The 18240-nt window shown below is 36.8% G+C and overlaps 1 protein-coding gene and 2 non-coding genes across 4 annotated transcripts in view; 2 read left to right on the forward strand and 1 right to left on the reverse strand.

Annotated features, from left to right (window-relative positions):
• The window catches only part of LOC5575840 (bone morphogenetic protein receptor type-1B), a 582449-nt gene that overhangs the window by 366778 nt on the left and 197431 nt on the right, over nt 1–18240 (forward strand). The gene's annotated exons all lie outside the window — the stretch shown is intronic.
• Trnap-ugg lies at nt 7152–7223 on the reverse strand. The gene has a single exon. It is a non-coding gene; the product is annotated as a tRNA-Pro (tRNA).
• Trnap-ugg lies at nt 7495–7566 on the forward strand. The gene has a single exon. It is a non-coding gene; the product is annotated as a tRNA-Pro (tRNA).

An 18240-nucleotide genomic window follows, 5' to 3' on the forward strand; every position in this document is an offset into this window, starting at 1 on the left:
CTGCCTTAGCCTAGTGGTAAAGTTCGCGGCTACAAGGCAAAGCAATGCTGAAGGTGTCTGGGAATAGCACGAGTCAGTAATAAATTTTAATTGACTTCTTTGGGCCTAGAGTTCCATCGTGCCTGCCTCACAATATACGAATGCAAAAAATGGCAACTTATTCAAAGAAACTTTCAGTTGATAACTGTGGAAGTGCTCACAAGAACAATAAGCTGAGCAGCAGGATCTGTCCCAGCGAGGACGTAATGCCAGAAGAAGAATCAAACGAACCAACGTTCAAACGGCCGGGTGGATACCCAAGATGCTCGAATGGGATACCTTTTTTTCTCACTCTCACTTCTCTGAAGGTTTTGCCTCTAAACGCGGTGTTGTACTTACTGCGTCGTACATGGATGCAATTTGCGCTTAACTGGGGAAAAAAATTTCAGCAGCTGCATTGGCTGTTACTGCCCTAATGTGAAGGGGAATACGAGAAACGGTCCATATATGTTTTTCTGAATTTATCTCTAAGAAAAATCCACAAAAAATAGCCGACGAAAATAACTAAGGACCCATTCAATTGTTCATTCTGCGTTGTACGTCACAAATTAATTTTATTTGGAGATATTCCTTAATTATGGATTTTTCACTATGATATTCATAAAATGTCGGATATAAGCTTTGTTACTCCCCAAATTTAAAGTTACGTACCATGATTTAAAAGGATTTTTTTGTGACATATCCAAAGTCCACGCCAAAGAATATGAGTAGGCTGTTACAAACAATCGGGATTCTACTTTGGATCTCATTGGTTCATACCGCGGTTTGGTTCATACTTCCACGGAGTATCTCGCATTTTAAAACGTAAGAGGAAATCATATAAAATGATTTCCTGTATTTCACTGCTTTTTTGCTTTCTTTATTATTGCTTAGTTTGGGTAGTGACCACGGTGCGGATATTTCAGAGCAATCTCCAGCATAAAAGAACAGGAACGATCATTCTTTGCAGGGGCTTGCAAAATGGTATAGCCCAAGTGGAACTTACTGTTATAAGAGGAACTTCTATCTATCAAACCTTGTGAAACCAGGTTTTGCTACTTAAAGCAATAATGAAATGGCAAACTCGTGTCCCTTGCTCCGCACATTTCTGAATTAACTATAAGGGATGCATGTGCTGTCACAATTGATGTTTCTGTAGGTGACCTCAACAGGTATTTTGTTAGAATTACTTTTCACATGATGAAACATCTCAAACTCTGATTGTGGAGAGTGGCTAATACTCATCACATCCTGGTGAAGAAATGGTGTTCCTGGGTCGCCGGAAAACTCGCAAATTTTGCAATAAATTCAGCGCATCCCGCTACCTAAATCTTTCGCAATAAAAATGGATGTATCGTGTCGGATAAGCATGAGCTGTTTGAAAGATGGACGCAATACTACGATGAACACCTGAATGGCAGTTGGAAATAAATGGTTTTGTAATGGAACTCGTAGAGATGAGCTCGGATAAGTTGGCTACTTGTCTGCACTGATTGATAGTCAGGATTGGGAATACTGAAAAGCTACTGGAAGAGTGTGATCAAGGTTTAATGTGCTCAATTTATGAGACAAACTGGAATTTAAGAACCGTGAGAACTAGTGTTCGTTCAGCTATCGCCGTGTATCGCTGATGGTAAGTAGATTTTTTGCAAGCTATCTAGCCAGCGTTCGATAACAGACCAAATCTTTACATTGCGCTGGATCTTTCAAAAGTGTCGAGTTCCTACACACCACTATCGATCATGAAGAGCTTAGAAAAATTATGGACCAATACGATTTTCCCGAAAAAAATACAAGACTTAATAAGACTACGATGGATATTGTGCAGTTATCGGACTCGTTTAGAGCACGCAAAAGACTTCGCCATTGCCTGGCCTTTCTTAGCTCCTGTTCAATATTGCGCTTGAAGGTGTTATGGAACGTGCAGGCTTCACCAAGCGGAGTACGATTTTCAATCAATCCAGCCAATTCATATGCTTCGCAGACGACGTTAATATCTTCGAAAGGATATTCCAGGTGGTTGCTGAACTGGATCTCTGGTAGTGCATAGGATTGTCGTGAAAGATTTCCATCCTGGACGATCGCTTGCTATCTCCTTGACCTTCAAATTTTGGTCTACCTCTTTTATTTATTTGTTGAGGCTGCGTAGCCATGAGCCTCTGGGTCTGCCTCTGCTGCAATGTCCTGTTAGATTCAGACGAAGACCGATCTGGACATCTAACGATCTGGTCTTGTTGCCGTTGATTTTTTGACCTGTCGCTAAGGAGAATACGGAAAGATCATATAGCTTACTCCGCATGTCCGAGCGTCGTTGTGGAAATAGAGCAACATCATCAGTCAATTCGATGTAATTTAGATGCTCCATGGTAATGGGTTGCCACAGCAACCTTCGGTTTAAATCACGATCAATAGCTCCAACCAAGATCTCATCGATTACGATGAGCAACAGGAGCGGCCATAGTATACACCCTTGCGCCTCAGTGCACCCCGCATATTTTCTTGGTTGAGCCGGTCATAAGCTTTTGCGTATTAAATGAACACCAAGTATAGGGACCCTTGGAATTCGTTGATCTGCTCCAGGATGATACAGAGTGTGACAATATGGTCCACACAAGATCGTCCGGCACGGAATCCTGTCGCGTCAATCTTCTCCTCTATCCGGTTCAGGATTACTTTGCACAGAGCTTTGAGGAATATACACAATAGCATGATGTCTCGCCAGTTATCGCAAACATCAGGTTACCCTGGACAAGGAAACCTTGTCTCTTAAAAATCTTTATATTTAATTGAGTCCAAACAATGATCTCTAAAGCCTCTTGCTTGCATTGAATCCTGATTAGCGTTGGGCAAAGTTGACCAGAACATCGATGTTACTGAATCGATTCAAATTTGATATGTCGAATCGATTCACTGATTTGATCGAATCATTTGAATCGATGTTTTTGAATCGATTCGATTTTCAAGCTAATATGAAAATTTACAAAAAAAACATGCTTTCAAAATAAGAACAAATGCATTTGCATGTAATTTTCAAATTCCTTCAACGGGATAACATTTGAAACTACAAAAATGTTAAAAAAGGCTGATTCAAAATGAGGTTTATGGTTTATCAACTCTTAAAAAAAATCTGATCAATTTCATTGTTTTGAATCGAAACACAAAATCAAATGAAGAAAATCGATTCGTTTGATATTGAGTACTCTCAACATCGATTAATCGGAACGAAAAAACCATTTCTCCCATGAACTATTCCAACGATTTTTTAAAGGGTGCTCAAAAGAATTTCTCCAGAATTCGCTTCAAAAAATCCTTGAAAACTTTAAAGCTTACATATTACTTTGCTTGTTTTTTTTTTTCAAAGCTATCCAAGAATTTCCTCCATTTTTCACTAATCCTTCAACTAATTTCTTCAGTTGTTACTGTAGGAGATCTTCAAAGGATTTCTAATGAATTTCTTCCGTGGAAATCCCCAAACGTTTATTCCAGAGTGTTTGACAAATATACCTTAAGCTTGAGCTTGAGCTTGATTGGCCGCCCGTGGTTGCTGGTGATCTTCTATTTTTAGGCAACAATGGTGCCTGCCACGTCAGAATGCAGACCAATGAGGGGAAGGGGAAGGAATTGATGATGCATTCAACTGGCTCCCACGGTTGACCGTATATACCACTGCGACAACGCCATTTCATGCGGGAAGGGTGAGAGGGTGGGGTAATTTTTATGGCAGAGAGGAGGCGGCTTTGCTGGTTTGGTCAGCAGACTGCCTATATATCAGGCGTAAAGGAAGGCATGCTATAATGATGAACGAATGGAAGCGTAGGGAAACGGTTTATTTCTAAGTAGATGAAAAAACCGAATTTAGTACTATACCATTTAATTCCACTAGAGTTTGTATCCTTTGACAGATACGCGTATTTCGACCTCAACTGTAAGGCCGTCTTCAGTGTCGTGTACTAGACTCGACTCGAAGTCTTGGTTGGACTCGAAGTCGAGTCTAGTACACGACACTGAAGACGGCCTTACAGTTGAAGTCGAAATACGCGTATCTGTCAAAGGATACAAACTCTAGTGGAATTAAATGGTATAGTACTTAATTCGGTTTTTTCATTTACTTATAGGTATTCTACTAAACAGCTCGAAGATTTATTATCATCATGGTTTATTTCTGTCCGTCTCGGGTTCTAGCAAATGATATGAACTGTGATAGATACATCAACTGTGGAGCAAGTGAAAGATACAACTACAAAGTACGAGGAAAGGGACGGGCCTGGGATTGCTTATGAAGCAGAAGCGGTAGCCATTAAACCACCAGCCCCGTAAAAAATGTTTTCGCGGCGACCTAGAATCGAACCAAGGACCCTGCGATCGTTAGGCCCGTGCGTACACCACGCGCCTACCGACGCCTTTGTCTGACAATCATAGCTTAAGACTTATTTACAAGAAACCCTGCAATAATTCCTCCACCTGATCGTGTAAATTCGTACAAGAATTCATCCATGATTTCTCTCAGAATTCCAAAATTCCATGAGATGTTCTTCAAACAAATTTCTATTTTTAAAGAATTTTTCCAGCATTTCAAGTATTATACCTGAAGTTTTACCAAATATTTACAAGAAACCCGGCAATAATTCCTCCACCTGATCGTGTAAATTCGTACAAGAATTCATCCATGATTTCTCTCAGAATTCCAAAATTCCATGAGATGTTCTTCAAACAAATTTCTATTTTTAAAGAATTTTTCCAGCATTTCAAGTATTATACCTGAAGTTTTACCAAATATTCCTTAAAAAGTAACTCAAAAAATTCACATGCAATCACCGAGAGTTTATTTAAGTTTTCACGCCGGTTTATACTACAGCGATTTTTCCAATAATTCTTCCGATCATTCCTACACAAATTTCTTTAGAAAATGTTTCCAATGTTTTTCGATAATTTTCTTTACAAAATCCTGCGGAATACTATCCCAAGATTTGATTGATTTTTTTATTATCTTAGCAAATTATCTAGGGAATTTTGTAAAACTTCCTCAAGAGTCCAAGAGTTATTGCAGAGATCCTTGTTTATTAAGTGTGACTTAAAACTTATCCAAGTTTTATCGAAAGTAACTCTTGGATTTTGTTTAAAAACACCTTACGGAATAATTTTTCAGAAGCAAATATTTGACGTTTCTTTGAAGACGTTTCTGTTAGAATTCTTGAAAAAAAATTCAAAAGAAAATTAAAAGTAGATTGGAGTACTTTGTACCTTTGAATTCCGCCTTAAATGCTTATCTTTGACAAACACGCGTATTTCTTTTTAGCTTTGACAGATACGCATATTTTGACTACCACTTGCAGTCTTTTCCAGTGTCAGTTACTCATATGCACTGGAGAAATCGTCGCATCTCTCTACCTTAAATACTAACACCAGATAAGTACCTATACAATTAATTTAAGGTAGAAAGATGCGACGATTTCTTCAGTGGATACGAGTAACTAACTGAAGAAGACTGCAAGTGGTAGTTGAAATATGCGTATCTGTCAAAGACAAGCATTTAGGGCGGAATTTAAAGGTACAAGGTACTCCAATCTACTTTTAACTTTTTCTATTGAGATTCTGCTCAGAGGATTCGAATACATTAAAAAGAGTTAAAAAAAGAAACTTTCAAGACTTACTTTAGAAAATCTTAAGGAATTACAGGAGGTTTTTCTGTAGAAATCTTAGAAGGAATCTCTACATCGATTGCTGAAGGTAACTTAAGACAAATCCCTAGTTGAAATCTTATATAAATCATTAAAGATAATTTTAAAGGAAATCCTTGATTTCCTTGAGCTATTGCTTGAATTTTAGAAGAAGCTTTGGCCGGAAATCTTGGATGATGTCCCAGGGAAATCGATGGATGAACCACTGGATAAAATCTTGGAGAAGTCGGCACATTTCTCAAATTTTTTTTTTTAAGAAATTCTATTTCTGTTGTTTTGTCTAGGAAAAACCAGGTTAATTTCTTGAGGTATTCTAAACAAAATTCTTGAAGGAAATCCTTGGAAAGTTTTCACTAAATGAATTCTTTTGTTTTTTTCCGAAGCAATATCTGAAGTTTCCTCTACTCATTTCAAAATCGACCAAAATGACATCGCGTTTGAGCCTCTAAAATATAGTAAATTTCAATTTCAAGTTTAGTGTTAAAATTGTGCACAAATTATTTTCCAACGTGCCCATGCTTTCGAACGTGGACGCGGGTTAATTGTTACGTAGGTGCGGTCCTGAGGTACGTTGAAGCAGCAAAAGTGTAAGTCAACCAACATCAAAAGTATGTAAGAAATCATCAAGAATCTATCAAAATTAACATCTTGGTAGGGTTTGCCGTAATCAACACATGACCTTTCAGAGAAACCCATCCTAGTATGGATCTCGAGAGAAATTCTTCAAGATTATCTTTGAAGTACAAACATCACAGTCCTAGTTTGAAATGGCGAGTCCTAAGTTCGCTGTTTATTTGTTTCTCAATGACACATTTTATCAGCTACCTTGCTGATTACTCCAACCAACCGAGAGAGCAACAACCCTCGCCTCCACGCTCGGTGTTGGGTGTGCAAAAGTACTCTAATCATATCGCTATCGCTCCGGTCCCAGTTGCTCTCTTGCTCACATTATTTAGTTTCACTTGCCCAGCGCAGATAGTGACCTAAGTACCATGTTGTTGTCATATTTCTTCTTTGTACCTACTCTCGGCTCGGCCCCGTGAATAGTAACTGACCAGGGCCAATCAAAATGCGCTCTTACCTGCCTCCGAACGATTTGCATCGCTCATAGATGACTTACTCGTTGCAACTAGAAATCACCGACCGAGGCCCCCGGTAGGAAAGGGAATAAAATATAGCGCAGAACCTTGTCGTCGTAGCCCGATGGAGATATGGAATGTAAAAAGTGTTTTATGGGTTTAGGTGTTGTGCCGATTGTCATCAGCACCGTGGGCGGTATCGACAATAGGTGAACCAATTTCGCAACACCCGGGTGGAATGATTTATTGGTGTTATTGTGACGCGGGGTAAGCGATTTTTTGTGCCGCTCTCTAATTTTGTTGTCTAGCAATATTTTGCTACATTTCTGAGTAACCTTATGCTTGTTCCACGATATGAAAGGATAAAAAGGAATCCGGGCTCAACCGGGATTTGAACCCGGGACCTCTCGCACCCAAAGCGAGAATCATACCCCTAGACCATTGAGCCTCATGTCGGAGCCGGGGCACCGAAATTGACAAAATAAATAGCGAATTTCGCTTTCAACGTTGCAGTGCCCGTGGTGGCCAGCGGACAGAAATAAGCGCACTGATTGGTGTTTCATTACATGGCTTTGCACACTCAGCAGCGCTGTCCGATCGGTCGCGGCGCGGTTGTTGCGAAAGTGAAAGGTAGGAGTTTTGCTGAACAATTTCATGTTGCACTCGAGTTTTTGCTTACTTTTTGTGTGTTCACATTGATTTATTGAGGTTTGTAACGAGGCTCAATGGTCTAGGGGTATGATTCTCGCTTTGGGTGCGAGAGGTCCCGGGTTCAAATCCCGGTTGAGCCCAAATTATTTTTTATCCTTTCTTATCATGGATCATATGTAAAGTTACCCAAATCAATTAGCACGATAAGTCCTATATTTATCCATAACGGGCATATAGTGCTAATATATGGCTATTTAAAACTTTATAAGCCTTGTACCAGCTTTATATCGTCGACTTTAGTTTAATGATTAGTTATAAATTTTGGTACAATCTAACATAACAACTAATTGAATTCTTAGTAGTAGACTAGAGTAAACTCCACCAAATCTAGCAACCCTAAATGAAATCAAAAGTAGAAACACATGTCCCTAGCAAAGCATATTTTTTTCAAGGCCCAACACAGGTTTTTACTTGGGTTGCATTCGCTCGATTCCTCCTGGCTCTTCTTCCAGGAAGGGAAGCACATGCATCATAAACGTTTGAAAGGAAAAACGAAACTTCCACCGAAAGATGCGGGTAGCAGCAGCAGCAGCAGCACCAAAAACAGCACAAAACCGCTCAATTTTGTGTTTATGAAACGATTCTCACCCAAACACATATTTATGATTTATTAGCATGCATGCAAAATATGTTTTTGTAGGTTTGGTACCAACCGGGTTTGTGTGTGGCTAATTTTTCCGATTTCGTTGCCCACCACCAGATGTGACGACCGGAGCAAGATGCAAACGCGGGACAGGGTGATTAATTTGATTTAAGGTTGCACAAGCAAAGGCCACTCATTTGCTTATGTTGAACCGGAAATGAGCTTTTAAAAAACTGTGAGAACTGGTAAGAAGATTCGTTCGAGGTTTTTTTGGCTGCGAAATAAAAACCATTGACAAACTGAAAAAAAATAGTCGGGACTACTTACCAGTTGATCACTGAAAAAAGTTTTTAAAATTCAATGTAGTGTAAACTAAAGACTACTGTAAAACTAAACGAAATCCGTGTATTGTTACAGTATTATGTAAACTTAAATAAAGATTCATTCAACTTCCAACTAGAAATGATTGAATGTTACATGATCGTGTTAATTTAAAATTATTTCGATTGAAAAAGTCGTTTAAATTAAAGCTTATTTTGATACTCCAAATATGTGCATGAAAATAAACTTAAATTTAGCTGTTAAGATTCAAAGCACCCTGTTCAATACTTGTTAGGACTCGTTCCTTCGATTCGATCGACCTCTTTGAAGGAAATTTCCAAATATTCACTGAACTTATTCGCGAAGTAAGCATGGTGAATCTCTGAATTCACAGCTTCCTTCCAAAAAAGTTGGTTTTAAAACTGTTGCTAAACGTAGTAAAAATGGAGAAAGGGCGCTCCTTCGGAATTCGCACTTCCATTTCATAATGAATTGGTAAATGTTTAAAACTGTCTCGAAATGAGCAATCAATTCAATGCATCAGACAAATTTTCCAAGCAACTATCCGATGCAGCCAGGCTTTTCAATTCATGTGTAGAAGCAAAGGGTGTAGACAAACTTTTCTGAATTTGTTGGGCTTAGTTGCATGATCCTGTGGAGTGAGATATTCGTCGAGCTGTTTAATAAACTAAAACCCGAATTTAGTACTATATCGTTTAATTCTAGAGTTTGTATCCTTTGACAGATACGCGTATTTCGACCTCAACTTCTCAAAGTCGAGTCTAGCACACGACACTGAAGACGGCCTACAGCTGAAGACGAAATAGGCATATCTATCAAAGGATTCGAACTCTAGCGGAATTAAATGGCATAGTACTAAATTCGGTTTTTCGAGATATTTGTTTTCATTTGAGGATGGATTACTAACTGGTGAGCTCGTTTCATGTTTATGATAACTCATTTTTATCGTTATATAATTTTCAAACAAACTTTGGATGGTTCCTCACTACGAGTGTCGGCATAAACTTGTATTCCTGTTCTATATAATTTTAATGGTGGTAGATCATCTGGCATAAAGTCGTTTGGCATAAAGCCTTTGGCATAATGGTCATTTGGCATAAAGTCGTTTGGCATAATGATCGTTTGGCATAATTTTTACTTTTCTATTGAATCTTTCTGATGACGTCAGGCTTATTTTAGAGTCAATCGATACAAAATGACACTTTATTCAACAATCATTCGCTCTTGAATAAATTTTAGCATATTAGGGAAGTTATTGCCAACAGTATTTTATGATATATCCAGAAATTACCCTTCTTTCAAATATTAATTCTTCTTTTGAGTTTCGCTATTGAAACAAATTTTTGCACTGAAGATTTCTATATATTTAGCACAAATTTACTTTTCTTTTAGTTGTTCTATTTTTTTTCTAAATATAATGTAATCATAATTATAGGTATGAAAACTGTTGATTTAAAATTTCAATAAATTTCCCCTTCTTTTATGCATAAGCTGTTCTTTGGAGCTACATTTTTAAGTTTTTTTTTTGTTTCCAACTGACAAAAGGGCGACAATCGATAACATTGATCTGCTCAAATTATCAGCGAAAAGAGAAATCGGTTACAGCAGTTACTTCAATGGGTTGTGCTACTTTTATAGTTTTTAGCACTCATAATTGTCGTAACTTTATACAATTCAGGGTAGTGAACGAAATGACCATCTAATTTGCACCCTTCTTTATTTAATTGGCGGTTCTTTCGAGTTTTACTGTCCACAGCATTTTTACCAACATGTGTATAGCCGAGAATTATAGAATACTTCCTTTTTTTGACTGTTTATCTCTCTTTCTCGTCACCACTTTTCGGGGAAATCAGTCATTCGGAGAAATGACATTCGAGGAAAAGTAGCACAATCACTTCGATGATTCTGAACGCACTTTTTTATGTCATTTCGTTTTATTCTGCAGGAATAATTTTTGGCATTCATTCTTCTATTGGTTTAATTAAAAATTTTGCCTTCTTTTAAAGATAGGCTGTTATTTATATGTTTTAAATTTTATTATTTAATAAAGCTAAATGTCAACCATTTTTATATTTTACTGTTTTATCAATTCTTGCCAGATGTGTTGTTAGAATGATAACTACTTTAGAACCTGACAATATTCAACATATACTTTTTTTGGACAAACGCGTGATCTTCTTCCGAGATATTCTGGAAAAAATATTATTTCATTCATATTTTTGCATTATGCTGCAATAACAGATCTTTGGATTAGAGCTTCTAATACATTGCAAATAAATTTTCCCTTCTTTTATCTAGTGTTACGTCTTAACTGGAAACTTCCTTCGCCAATTTTCTATTTTCAAATATGTATATCGCAACAAGCTCAAAGATACTCTATGTTCTGGGATGTAGACAGAATTATTATTCCGAGAAGATCTTCCATCAGACTTGTCACGAGTTTTATTTTGTAATGCTCTCTAATGTCACAACAATTTTTGACATTTATAGCTTAGAAAATCTCTATACGAACACCACGCTTGTTGAGGAAATAGCAAACATTTTTGCTATGGGCTCGGTGGTGTTGATCTCGGTAAAAGCTTAAAAAATGCTGATATTAATTCTAAATCAATCATTATGCCAAACGGCTATTACACCGAATGCCATCTCCCCAAATGCCACTACCCCGAATTCCATCACCCGGAATGCTTTTTCCTCGAATGTACAATAGCTTGGGACACGGTTACATTAAAAATTTAGATTCTCGCTCCAGTCCACTTTTTGGATTGCTTTTAGGTCCCATAACAACTGTGCAAAATTTCAGCTCGATCGGAGAAACTATATTTTAGCGCCAGCCGTTCAAAGTTTGTATGGGATTTACTATGGGAAAACATACTTTTGCAAAGAAAAATCGCCAGAGGCCGCCCATTGACCTCTATAAAAATTCTGAACAAAAATCTCGATAGGCATTTCTACGATGAACAACATTGCCAAAGACCGCAAAGCAATCCGATGCTTGTGTAAAAAGTTATTAAGCATAGACTATTCAGAAATTTTGCTCGATTTTGTTATTATTGTTATTCCTTTACGTGTTAATCAACGTCGCGTTGCCAATAGGTTTTCATTGAATAACTTTTTTCACAAGTGTCGGATTGTTTCGCGGTCTTCGGCAATATTCTACATCGTAAAAATACCTATCGAGGTCTGTGTTCAGAATTTTTATAGAGATCGATGGGCGACCTCTGGCGATTTTTCTTTGCAAAAGTAAGTTTTCCCATAGTAAATCCCATACAAACTTTGAACGGCTGGCGCTAAAATATAGTTTCTCCGATCGAGCTGAAATTTTGCACAGTTGTTATGGGACCTAAAAGCAATCCAAAAAGTGGACTGGAGCGAGAATCTAAATTTTGTCCCACACTAATGTACAATTACCATCGTTGGGGTTGAGAATGGGTCAAAAAGGGATATGTACGATTTATTTATTGAACAACTATCGCAATTTAACTCCAATAAACTTCAAATTTGGTGTGTATGTATTTGGATGGTACATTAACAACTGTTCAAAAAATTAAAGAAAAATATTTATTCACAGCGGCACCACAAGTGAATGAAAAATGACCCAATCTCACCCCATAGAGGGGGTGACATTGGGTCACTGTAATTGAAATAACTTGTTTTTGAGAATTTGATTGCAAAACCATTCATTGCTGAAACATATTGATGAAATACGATTCTAACAAGACGAAAAGATATCTAATATGTTTCACAAGTATGATAAACCCACTTAGAAGAATTTTATACCAAAAAATTAAAGAGCTTTGAGAAAAAAATATACAAACCCAACATTTATAGTCAAGTTCAGTGTTGTGGAGAACTCAATTTCTTATAACTCACGCTTGAGATTTTTCATGCGTGAGTTATCAATCACGCAACTCAGCAGTCAAAAAATCATGGATGAGTTGGCTCACCTTTTTGACTCATTGTCTCGTATTTCCACAGTTTACTCACACACGGCAATAATTTCTTGTTAGTCTGGTAAAATTATAGTGATCCTTTCTAACGTAAATAACAACATTTGGGTTTCACGAGTTTTTTCCGGGTTTTGCGACTGACTCATTTTTCACGGTTTGAGTTGATTGAGTTGATTTTGCATCAAAATCTCGTGCGTAAGATTTGCGAAGCAGATCTCTAATGAGTTTGCTCTCACGGGAGAGCGTATTGATTGAGATTTGAGTGTGAGTCTATCAACACAGATCAAGTTTACATAAGTTTGCTTGTTTTTTCCCTCAAATTGTCTTCAAAGTCTTATCCCAATTATCATAAAACCTATTCAGTTTCTCCAAAAATGTACTGAAACCTTTGCAAATAGTTAAATTTCGGTGCGACATTCCACGATCAATACATTTCAGGCAGATGTTGACGTTATAATCCCGGTATTTCAGCGATTCAACTCATTTGTACTTCCGTGAAATGTTTCTATAATATGAAAACACTTTTAAATAATTATATTCCAAAAAAAAAAAAATCCACTTGATAAAATTTTACGAAGTTGCTGCACACGAAACACAGTTGCTGGTTTGAAAAGTTGTCAAAATGCGTTGCATTGTTATTCAATGCACGAAATACTCAAGTAGACTTGTTTTATGTTTCAGAGATGCTGTATTTAGAAAGAATAAACACATCTTAATAAAAAAGAGATCATCCGGCACCGTAAAATGTCAAAAAAGTGGTCTTGCAATTTCATTTACTATCGTTCTTGCTTGACCCAATCTCACCCCCATTTTTGATGTTTTAGACACCGTACCGAAAATAATTGAATTTTTGTGGAAAAATCAAATAGATTCCGGAAAATACGTGTAAAGTGTAATGAAAAGACTTTTAACCTTCTACTAATATATCGATTGTGGTTAAAGTACATGCGTGATACTTTGCACAGGAGAAATTTAATGTTGTAAATTTTATCTAGTTTCAACATACAAGTTTATTGATATAGTAAACAAAAACTACTATTTCTTAGCACTTCAGTAGTCGCGCTGTTGTATTCTGTACAACACTGGTGAAAAAAGCTCGCTTTTCGTCCACAACAGCAGCGTGGTGGTTTTGACGGTGGCGCACCGCGCGACGACTGGAAGGTTAATATGTATATTGCGATGAATTATGTGTAATGATGTGTTCCCTAACACATGAATTATAAATTTTAGTAATACCAGCGTTATTAATATTTCATAAATAATATTTTTCCGTTTTGACCCAATCTCACCCCCTAAACCCATTGTCACCCCCATCGACGGTACTATATACTTTTCTATGCACAATGATTCAAGGTATTGCACTACCCTTTCCATCAACATTCCACAACATCCCGTAACACCTATGAGAGGTCATAGAGTTCTCTGCATAAGTAGGTGTTCATTCAATCATCCTTTCCCATTCCCCAGCTTTCGCAAGGACGTGGCCAGGACAGCTCTCGATTATTGGAGGGTGCGTCAAACTTGTCTAAGAGTAACAGGTTAATCCCAAACCTCTGACTTTGGTAACGGACGGGAAGGAGGCAACCCTCATACAATGGTCTAGGACTGTACCACCTACGAATTTGTGCGAAATGCTTAATGCTAATACTAACATATTTGCCAGCTTAATAGAAGGACAATCAAATGTTTGCGGCGATATCAAGAATTTATCCAGAAAGCAGTCATAAGTCATAATTTCACTCAGAATTCATCCATCTTTACCACACGTAATGAGTTAATTCAATTAAAAAACCATATGGAGTGAATAATAAAAGAGCTCTATATGTGACAGTACATTCTTTCAATTGATAATGTTATAAAAGTCTTAGGCACTATCCACTTATCTGCATTAAATGGCCTGGAATAATGTTAAATCATGAAGGGATATTTTTCTATGTCGCACTCTGCACGCTCGGATTCATAAAGTATAGCTCGTATCAACCTGAACGAGATATGAGCTTCACATATTGTATCTGACATGCTGTCTATAGTTTCCCGTTAGTGTCATTTTTCAGCCAAACGGCATTCGGCCAAATGACACTTGTGGCCAAATGTAGAAATGGCTAATAATTGTGGATGCGGGTAACTGACACTGGCGACAAGTAATAGTCGGCTACAAGTAATAGTCGAAATATGCGTATCTGTCGAAAGATGAGCAATTAGGGTGGACTTAGAATCAAATCTACTTTTTCATGCTCTTTATTGTGGTTCTGCTCAGAGTCCTGTCGCCATGAACCCTCCAAGGATCTGACTACGATTTCTTCAAGGTCCCAAGAAGAATCTTACTTCGAATTGACCGAAACTATGACCTTTGCCAAGAAATATGCACGACTCCGAAAATCATCCAGCACTTGATTGTATGGCATGGGATTAAATACATGACCCTCTACGTAGTAATATTTAAATACCTAACGCGTTCTCAGGATCCACAAATCCACCAATAATTTTAAAACACGCTCTCCAATCAAAATTTGATACAGATGCAATCAGTACAGGAAATCATTCTGTAAAAATCTGAACTCGTAAATGAAATGTTTGAAACAAAACTAATTATGTAATCAAAACAAAAAACAAAATCTCTTGACACATGCAAACAAGAAATATACATGATTTTTACGAGCTGCTTATCACCTCTCGGGAGCGTACAATTTGTAGAATATATAGAATTTGATGAATGAATGACATTACGTTCTACAAACATGAAATTTATTATGTTGCGTAGCCATAAACAATGTTATCAGTATTTCTCGTTACACGTGGCTCATTTCAACAGCTCGTTTGCACACATCTGAGTTTGCGTGATTTACTGATTAATTTCTTCACTACTGCTCTCATCGTCGAATCAAATCCGAGCTGTTGTTGAATGAAGGAATCATAACACATCTCCATCTCCCCGGATAGACAAGCCCCAGGTTTGTCATCTTCTTGACAGTTCCGTACAAAACACCGGATGCCCCATTCAATTACTGCTAAGTAGTAGATGGATCGCGTCGTTGTGCGTCATTCTAAGGAGTCACAACGAGAAGGCGTGACGATTGTTTAGATTATTAAAGTTCCATTCAATCGATTTAACATACAAAATGCGATTCTGTTGGAAGCAAGACTGTAATTATTACACGCACCTTCCATCGAACTAAGTCAACGGAGTTGGTGAGTGGGTGAGCTTTTGCCGAGAAAACTGGATAAATCTCGTTCGTCCATTAATCACCCCTCAACGGGGTAACCGTGTTCTAGTGCTGCAATGTTGATGTTCGAAAGCTTGTTTTGCTGCTATCTACTGCATCAGATGGCACGCAGCTTCAGCTATGAATGGTTTATAACACCCACGCGCCTTGGGCTCTGGGCTGGGCTGAATCAACCGCCAACACATGCTGTATGTTCTGTCATAAGCATAAGCCAGATTATGACAAACGGATGTGAGCAGAACAAGACCCTTGAGAAGCATCGGATGAATAACCAACTCGTTCCGAGCCGGTTTGATTGTGGATCGAATGTGATAGACGTTGGATTTTACTTTGTAATGATTCTTGCGAATCTAACATACTTACTTTTTATATCAAGGGATTTTATAAGACGAATGTTGTGGAACATTAATAATAGAAAGAGGTTCATTCTCATTTTCCCAGTGATATTGTAAAAAGAAGATGATCAAATAACTATTCTTTTTATCATAATTCAAATATTCAGAAATTTATAACGATCCGTGTAACCATAGCACGCTATGTCTGAACATCGGATTTTTTCGCGCTAGAGATCAGTATTTGGTCTATATTTTTATAATTGGAAGGTTTTAAAATATTATATAAAATATTAAGTATGGGCTGAAATGCGTCAAAAACGTGATTTTCATGGGATTTTGTATGAAGAATGGCTAAAACGTGAAAAAATCAAAATATCACTGATGGAATATTTCAAAACTTTCCGATTATGAAAATATAACCCAAATAATAAACTCTATCGAGAAAAAATCCGATGTACATTCGATTTTTATAATCGTCTGGTTCAGACATAGCGTGCATAGGTCTCAACCGTGATGAGAATTTATCAGGATTTTTCACGATTTTGCATGCTTTTTTTCAAATTATATCTTTGAAATTATGAAACTTCTTTTTTTTTTCTTGGCATTTACGTTTTCACTGGGACAGAGCCTGCTCTTCAGCTTAGTGTTTAATGAGCACTTCCACATTTTTTTAACAGACAGCTTTCTTTGCCAAAGTAGCCATTTTTTTCCGTGTTTTAGATACGATGATACTCTATGCCCAGGGAAGTCGAGTTCCATTACGAAAATATCCTGGATCGATCGGGAATCCTGGGCTTTGTTGTGTAGCCGCGGACTCTAACCACTCGACTACGGAAGGCCCTAATATACAGTTTCAAAACAACTAAATTAGCATCAAAAGCATGTAAAAAGATTTGGAATCGGATGAGTATTCATGGAGTTGTGGTCAAACAAAGATTATTGTTTTAGTAGAAAGAGGAAAAATTGGTTAAAAACAACAAAGTTATGAAAACTTCACTGAAGGTCATGTTTTATATCTTGAACATTCACCTTCAAGTCACTTGCGCCACTCTCAATCTTACTATTTTGGCTCTAAGTTTCTCAAAGATTCTCTTTGTATGTGATTTAAATTCAGAAGAGTACACGAATTTTCGGTTTGGAGAACTTTCAAAAAATTAGCCGCAGTCTATCGTAGACCATTGTAATACTGATTTACTACAGAAAATATTTTGGAATTAAAAGTATTATAAACCTATTTCATTAACTCAAGGCTTTTTGAAGCGGTATGCTCAAAGGCAGGGCCAAATTTGATCTGCAGTTTCCACCAATATGTTTTTCAGTTACTGCCTTTTGTAATTAACAAAATGATTTGAGTAAAAATTTTATGTTGTAAGTTTAGTAGACATTTCATCTCCCCATAAACACAAACTCGTAAATGACGACACATAAGAGTACAAAAGTGGAGGCACAAACGTACATACGCCATTAGACTGCTAGAGAAATGTACGTATGGACTTATTTTGCGTCAACTCTAACAGATGTTGGTAGCGCCTTCTTAGACTTCAATGAAACTTTATGGATGAGTTCTGAAGATCTTGACTAAGTCAGTCACTTTGCATACTTAGTTTTTTTTTCCAAAATTTTTGTGGCCTATCATTTAAGAAGGCCTAAAAAATTTTACCCGATTTTTTTTTGCAAAATAATGTAATCGAAAAATTACAACTTCAACAAAAAAGTGCTGCATGAATAACTTGTAAATGATTGTCTAAATGTTTGAATAAAAATATTGAAAAAATCTCGTTTGTGGTCAACACTGAAAAAAAAAATTTAAAACTGTTTAATTTAATTTAATTAATGTAATTTGAAGCTTCATTAAATTCTTTTACTTGTTTTGTTTGAAAATTACACACTAAAAAAATATAAAAAATTGTATTGTCTTAAATCAATACAAAGTTTTTGTATGATTTTTTTTCCTTAAAATTGTCCATCTCGCGATGGATGGACGGTTGGTAGTGAACATAATTAACATAATCTTCTGACAAAATTTCCTTAAAATAAAAAAAAAATCGTTTTTTTCAAATCAACCTTAAGTTTTGATTTTTATTTTCAGTGCAGGCTACGAATGAGATTTTTTTCAGTATTTATATTTAAAAATTTAGAAAATTATCTGCAAGTCTTCCATGCAACACTTTTTTTTGCAAGAGTTGTCATATTTAGATTACATTATTTTGAAAAATATCGGGTAAAAAAGTTTGGCCCTTTTCAAATGATAGTCCAGATAGATTTTGGGAAAAAATAAATTTGCAAAGTGGCTTTGCACATCCAGAAAATTTTATTGAAA

This window comes from Aedes aegypti, chromosome 2 (assembly GCF_002204515.2).
Source record: "Aedes aegypti strain LVP_AGWG chromosome 2, AaegL5.0 Primary Assembly, whole genome shotgun sequence".
NCBI lineage: Eukaryota > Metazoa > Arthropoda > Insecta > Diptera > Culicidae > Aedes > Aedes aegypti.